The sequence below is a fragment of the Myotis davidii genome, unplaced genomic scaffold (genome assembly GCF_000327345.1).
Source record: "Myotis davidii unplaced genomic scaffold, ASM32734v1 scaffold1315, whole genome shotgun sequence".
In the NCBI taxonomy this organism is placed as follows: domain Eukaryota; kingdom Metazoa; phylum Chordata; class Mammalia; order Chiroptera; family Vespertilionidae; genus Myotis; species Myotis davidii.
This window is the reverse complement of record NW_006286594.1, coordinates 170,130-177,675: the sequence shown is the minus strand read 5'-3', so window position 1 is coordinate 177,675 and position 7,546 is coordinate 170,130. Positions and strand designations below refer to the sequence as shown.

Here is a 7,546-nt window from a genome sequence, read left to right as displayed (position 1 = left end):
AAAAATCCAGTGTACCCAGTGGTCAGAGTGGGACCATCCAGATTACAACTCCTCAGATCCATAAGGGACACACTCAGGGGGCAGACTCCATGAGCACCAAAGCCCCACTGAAGCAAGTCTTGCCCCAGAAGGGTGTCTCCAGCACAGAAGTTCTCCCACAGGAGACACAGCTGATTCTCACAGCCAATTGGCCTGGAGGTCAATTCCTCTCAGTGATACCAACAACAATCAAGGCTTAACTACAAGACTGTGCACACAGCCCACATAGGGGTGCACCAAGAGTGTCCACCTCAGATAACTGGGGAGGCTGACCCACTGGGCCCTATAGGACACAAAGCCACTCTATCAACACAGGGAAGCAGCCAAATTGGAGAGACAAAAAAAAACAACAAAAAAAAAAACAGGTCATAAATGACAGAAATGGAGGAAAGCAAATGAGTGGATATAGAGTTCAAAACCACAGCTATAAGGTTACTCAAGAATCTTCTAGAAACCGCCAATAAATGTAATGAGACCCTCCATAAATCTAGTGAGACCCTTGAGGTTATGAAAAAGGACCAACTCGAAATTAAGCATACACTGACTGAAATAAAGAATATTATCCAGAGATCCAACAGCAGACTAGAGGATCCCAAGAATCAAGTCAAAGATTTGAAATATGAAGAAGCAAAAAACACCCAACCAGAAAAGCAAAAGGAAAAAAAAGATACAAAAATATGAAGATAGTGCAAGAAGCCTTTTGGGACAACTTCAAGTGCACTAACATCCGAATCATGAGGGTGCCAAAAGAAGAGAGAGAGCAAGATATTGAAAACCTATTTGAAGAAATAATGACAGAAAACTTCCCCCACCTGGTGAAAGAAATTGACTTACAAGTCCAGGAAGCACAGAGAACCCCAAACAAAAGGAATCCAAAGAGGACCACACCAAGACACATCATAATTAAAATGCCTTTTTTTTTGGATGTGTTTTCTGTTATTGATGATGGATACTTCAAAAAATCCAAAAACTGGCAGGATCATCAGCCATTGATGGGTGGGGATTATTTAACACTTACACAGCTATAAATATTATTGTATAATCAAGTGAATAAATAATCTGATGAACAGAATAAACTGGTGATTATAATAGAATCAGGGGCATAGAAAGGGAGTGGACTGACAGGGGCGTGGGTGTATGGAAAGAGACTGGACAAAAATCATACATCTATGGATGAGGACAGTGGCAGGGGTGTATGGTCAGTGGGTGGGGAGGGAACCGGGTAGAGGGGAGCTATGGGGGGAGAAAAATGGAAACAACTGTAATAATCTGAACAATAAAGATTTAATTAAAAAAAAATTGATGACCCTCTAGCCAGGCTCACCAAGAAACAAAGATAAAGGACCCAAATAAACAAAATCAGAAATGAAAGAGCTGAAGTAACAACAGATCCCCCAGAAATACAAAGAATTGTAAAAATAAAAAATACAAGAGCCACTCTACTCCAACAAACTGGACAATTTAGGTGAAATCAGTGGTTCTCAACCTTCCTAATGCCGCAACCCTTTAATACAGTTCCTCATGTTGTGGTGACCCCCAACCATAAAATTATTTTTGTTGCTACTTCATAACTGTAATTTTGCTACTGTTATGGATCATAATGTTAATATCTGATATGCAGGATGTATTTTCATTGTTACAAATTGAACATAATTAAAGCATAGTGATTAATCACAAACAATATGTAACTATATATGTGTTTTCTGATGGTCTTAGGTGAACCCTGTGAAAGGGTCGTTCGACCCTCAAAGGTGTCGCGACCTACAGGTTGAGAACTGCTGAGATGAAATGGACATATTCTTAGAAAAATACAAACTTCCAAAATTCAATCAGGAAGAATAAAAAAACCAGAATAGGCTGATAACTACTAATGAAATTGAAGCAGTATTCAAAATCTCCCAGTAAATAAAAGTCCTGGTCTGGATGGCTTTACAGGGGAGTTTTATCAAACATTCAAAGAACTGAAACCTATCCTCCTCAGACTATTTCAAAAAATTCAAGAGGAAGACCCACTTCCAAGCTCTTTCTATGAAGCCAGCATTACCCTAATACCCAAACCAGATAAAGACACTATAAAGAAAGAATTATAGGCCAATATTCCTGATGAACATAGATGTCAAAATCCTCAACAAAATTCTAGCAAATCGAATCCAGCATTACATTAGAAAGATCATACACCATGATCAAGTGGGATTTTTTGGGGGGAGGAAATATGTGCTGCTTTATTTTTATGCTATAAAATTCCAAATGGTAAATTTAACATGACCAGATAATAAATAATCATTCACACTTTACTGAACACTCAGTAAGATCTGCATTTGGTCATTACTAACAAAATACAGTACAACCTTAAGTTCTCTTTGGAAGCCAGTATTCATGGAGGACACTAGATGAATAACAATATAACCAGTGTTAGTTTAATAGTATTAGGGGATTACAGAGGAAGGAAATTCTATTTTGTTTCAATACAAAGATATTTCAGAAATCCATGGCTTTATAAATAATGAAAACATTGCTACCTGTTTCTCATAATAGGAGATATAAAATTAGCCAGAAGTGGTACATTTGACAATAAAGGACAAGAAAAAAGGGGTTTCTAGACTGGAACAAACTTCACATATACTAACTGGACAATAAGCAAATACCCAAGCTCATCTTCTCTTCCCAATATTGTAAACCTTCATCCATAAATTATACCTCCCACATGCTCATGAATTTTTAATTTTATAATACAATTAGAGGCCCAGTGCACAAAAATTTGTGCATTCGGGTGGATACCTCAGTATCTGGCCTGTGCCCTCTCGCAATCTGGGACCCCTTAGAGGCCCCTTCCCCTGGCTGTTGGCACCAGTTTTCCTCCGGCAGGCCTTCGCTCTTCGCCGGGAGGGGCCTGAGCGGTGGGTGCGGGGCTTAGCTCTTTTAAAAATACTTCTGAATATTTGGTAAATAACCATGTAGGAATCTACTTTCTGAAACTTGCTGGTTGTTAAGGGCTGATTTGGGTAATCAACAAAATGTATGTTAAAAACCCTAATCCCCAGAACCTCAGAATGTACCTGTATATGGAGATAAGATATTTAAAGAGGAGATCACATTAAATTGAGGGAGTTCCAGTGGGACCCATAGCCCATCTCACTGAAGTCCTTATAAGAAGAGGAATGTTGGGGTCCAGCCCCAGCAGGTCCAGCAGTTCCCAAAGGTGTGGACAGAGTCGGTGAAGAAAGAATGACAGAGAGGCAGTGTTCAGATGATCATCATAGCCAGGTTCTCTTTTTATTGTCCTGTTAAATCTATATTTATATTATTTGATCCTATAAGCATGACTCTATAAGCTTTTTTTTTTTTTTGCCGAGGAGAGCATGGGGTCTGTTTATTGGGGGGTCAGTCAAAGGGGGAGCTGGCTAGGGTGCGGTAGGACAGCAGCTTCTCTGGCCCCCGAGAAACCCTACTTGAGTCCAGAGCCTTGACTGCTTTGAAGCCAAAGTCTTCCTCCACTTTTATCTGCACGGGGACCAGCTCCAGAGTCAGTGGGACTCCCGCCCGGCTCCCTTCTGGTGGCACTCGCCACCTCTTCCAACCGCTGGGCCCCTCGCCAGGAGCCGGGCTGCTGGCTTCTGCGGGCTCTGGCGTCCTCCTGGGCGGGGACAGCCCCTCTTTCTTCAGAGGCCCATTCTCAGTGTTGCCTGGGGTGTGGGCATCTGTGCCCTGGCTGCCCTCATCCTCCAGTAAGATGGTGAACTGGCTGACCCTGTAGTTGTCGCGGTAGGAGTCCAGCACCTTCATGAGGAACTTCCACTCCTGCTGGAGTCTCCGTGTTATCCTCTGTACCTGATGGAGCCTGTTCATGACCTGCTCTTTCACCTGCTCGATCTCCCTGCAGCACGACCCTGCGCCTGGTACTTCCTGCGATTGAATTCCCGTTGGCACCGCCGCTGCCGGCCTTGGGCTGCCTCCTCCTCTCCGTCTTGCTCCTGAAGGCTGGAGCTGCCCAGACCCCCAGACATGAACTCCACTTCAGTCTCAAGCTCGCTCTCCAGGATGTGAACACCGAACAGCGGAGGCAGCGCCAGCTCCGAGCTGGGAGGTGCTGAGAACTCCTCAAAGCCCACGGCTGCCATGGACCCCTCTCACTGCTCCAGCTCCATTTCTCCCTGGCTCCTGGCGCAGAACTTCCAACCTTGCAAGCCTCTTCAAGTGTAAAATGACAGGCCCCATCCAATTTCACAGCCAGGCACCCAGGCCCCGGCCGCTAAGCCTCCTGAGAGTTTTAATTCTCTATTTTCCCGTTGCTTCCCTAGCCCCACCCCCACCCCGAGTCCCCACTGAAAGGCCCTGCTCACTGGTCTAATGCCTCGCCAGGCGTCTGAGTCACCTCCATCTTTATTCCTGTCCCCACATGGCGCCATCTGACCATGGAGACTCTCCTCTTGGGACGCCCCTGGGTCTCCATCTGGGGCCGGGCCTGCACGGCAGAGCTGGAGCCCCTGGCTCTCCTTCTGGGTCTCCTTCTGGGGCCTGGCTGCATCGCCCCCGACACTGGATTGCCTGCCCCAGTAGCGACGCAGCCCGGGCTCTGGCCCCGTCTCTGGGTGTTCTCTGATCACTGGTGATCAGTGATCTGAGAAGCCAGGCGGGGCAGGGAAGAGGTGAACATCCGGCTTCTCCGATTACTGGCCGAGAGCCGGCAAAGGCTGCCCAGTTCTCCAATCACAGAAGCCGGCAAAGGCGGCCTGGTTCTCGGGTCTTGGCTGCCAGCTGGGTTCCCTCAGCAGCAGGTGGCTTCTTCCGTCCTTCCCCTTTCTCATCCCATCATTGTGCCTACCTATGCAAATTAACCACCATCTTGGTTGCATATCGCCCTGATTAGCCAATGGGAAGTGAAGCAGAGGTACGGTTATTTACCCTTTTTGTCTTTTATTAGATTAGACTAGAGGCCCAGTGCAAAAAATTTGTTGCACTCGAGGGGGGGAGGGCGGTCCCTCAGCCCAGCCTGTGCCCTCTCGCAGTCTGGGACCCCTCAGGGGATGACCACCTGCTGGCTTAGGCCCGCCCCCCACCCCCCCGCCACACACACACACACAGGCCCTGCTCTCTGTGTGACGGGGTAGAGTCATAACCTCCCCATCAGCCCTGCCCTGAGTGTGAGAGTGGTGGTGCCCCAACTCCCTGACCAGCCCTGCTCTGTGGGTGATAGAGGACATCACCCCAAAGGCCCCCTCCATGGGCCCTGCCCTGTGTTTGAAGAGGTAGAGCCATAACCTCCCCTGAGGGCCGTTTTCAGGCTGGTGCGTGACTGAAACTCCCAACCTCTCCTATTTTTTTTAATTTTTATTCTGGGATTTATTTACCTTCTATGGCTGTCACTGGAGCTGAGAGCTGGCTTTAGCTCTGAGGCTCAGCTCCAGCTCTGAGACCTTGGTTTGTTTGGCTTCTATACTTGAAACATTGTTGTAACTCCAGCTCTGAGATCCCAGCTGGCTGAAAGCAGGTTTCTGGGGATGGTTTAGCTTCTATAATTGCAACATTGTTTCTTAGAGTGCAAGCTCAGAGCCCATCAGCGACAGGCTGGGAACCTTGGCTTCCTCCATCACTGGAACAAGCAAGCCTCCTGTTCGCTTCAGCTGCCTGGCTGCAGGCCGCCATCTTGGTTGGCAGTTAATTTGCATATCGCCCTGATTAGCCCTTGTGAAGCATGTTGGAGGTATGGTTAATTACCATGTCTGTCTATTATTAGATAGGATATTGAATCAAATAGATCATATAGACAGGAGCTCCAAATATCCTGGGGATGCACCCACCTCACCCCTACAACCTGCCCCAGAATAAAGGGCTATGGAAAAGCATGCTTGTCCTTATACTATGTGGCCATCCAATTTCTAACAAAATACATAAGGCACAATTTATTCTAACACTGGGTGGCTACATGTATTCTCATTTGCTAGTTTATAAACTACCTGAAATGCTGCATATTCTGATTTCTTTAAAAGTTACTGATCACAGTATATAGAAAAGTGTCTTGTATAATACCTCACACATTTGATGATTAATATATACATAATGAATTAATCTTAAATACTTTATTTTTGGATTCATGGCATACATTATTCATTTTTTTATTGATTAAGGTATTATATATGTGTTATTATCCCCCCCATTGCCCCTCACCCCCCACTCATGTCCTTACCACCCTGTTGTTCATGTCCATTTGTTAGGCTTATATGCATTCATACAAGACCTTTGGTTGAACTCTTCCCCTTATCCCCACCCTCCCCTAACTTCCCTCTGAAGTATGATGGTCTGATTGATGCTTCTCTGTCTCTGGATCTGTTTTTGTTCATCAGTTTATGTTGGCCATTATATTCCACAAATTAGTGAGATCATGTGATATTTATCTTTCTCTGACTGGCTTATTTTGCTTAGCATGATGCTCTCCAGGTCTATCCATGCTGTTGAAAATGGTAAGAATTCCTTCTTTTTGACTGCAGCATAGTATTCCATTGTGTAGATGTACCACAGTTTTTAATCCACTCATCTGCGTGGGCTGTTTCCAAATGTTAACTATTATAAATTATGCTGCTATGAACATAGGGGTACATATATCCTGTCTAATTGGTGTTTCTAGTTTCTGGGGATTTAGTTCTAGAAGTGGGATCACTGGGTCATATTGGAGTTCCATTTTTAGTTTTTTGAGGAAACTCCATACTATTCTCCACAGTGACTGCACCCATCTGCATTCCCACCAACAGTGCGTTTTTTTAAAAAGATGAATGGTCCCTTTGACAAATAGATGAGAGGTATGGTAGTTTGTGATAAATTTGTCTGGGTATGATATCAAGTTCTAGTCTCTTCTCCTGGGATAAAAACAATCTTCCCTGGTTGATGAAAGTCCTGGGGAGGAGGTCTATGACAGCAGAATTTCTTGTGGAGGATTTACCCTTGATAAATAAGAGACGTTGAGAGAAAGCTTCTCCTTGAATTTACTGGTTTTTAAATGCCTGTTGTTCAAAATAATAATTGCATCAAAGTGCATATTTTTGAGGGGCATGTCTTCAACATTCACATTTTGGGTAGCATGCTCTCCGACTCTTCACAACCACAAGTGAAGGGCAAGATCTTGTCAATGACTGCAGTTAGCCAACCTCTGGTAAGAGATCATGTGAATTGCACAGCAAGGAAATTAATCTGTAAATATGTAAGGCAACCATTGAACAAATTAGATACATCCTATCTAATAAAAGAGAAACATGGTAATTAGCGTACATCTGCTACCCTTCCCATTGGCTAATCAGCGAGATATGCAAATTAACTGCCAGCCACGATGGTGGCCAGCAGCCAGGCAGCTTGAAGCTAACATGAGGCTTGCTTCTTTCAGTGATGGAGGAAACCAACGTTCCCTGCCTGCCTTGCCGGCCTCTGAGCTTGCAGTTTGAAACATAGTTACAAATATAGAAGCTAAACAAAACCCCAGAAACCTGCTTTCAGTGAGACAGGATCTCAGAGCTGGAGT

General features: G+C 44.9%; 1 pseudogene; it reads right to left on the bottom strand.

Annotated features, from left to right (window-relative positions):
• Positions 1-3,372: 3,372 nt before the first annotated feature.
• Positions 3,373-4,312, bottom strand: LOC102775116 (annotated as a pseudogene).
• Between the last annotated feature and the right edge of the window lie 3,234 nt (positions 4,313-7,546).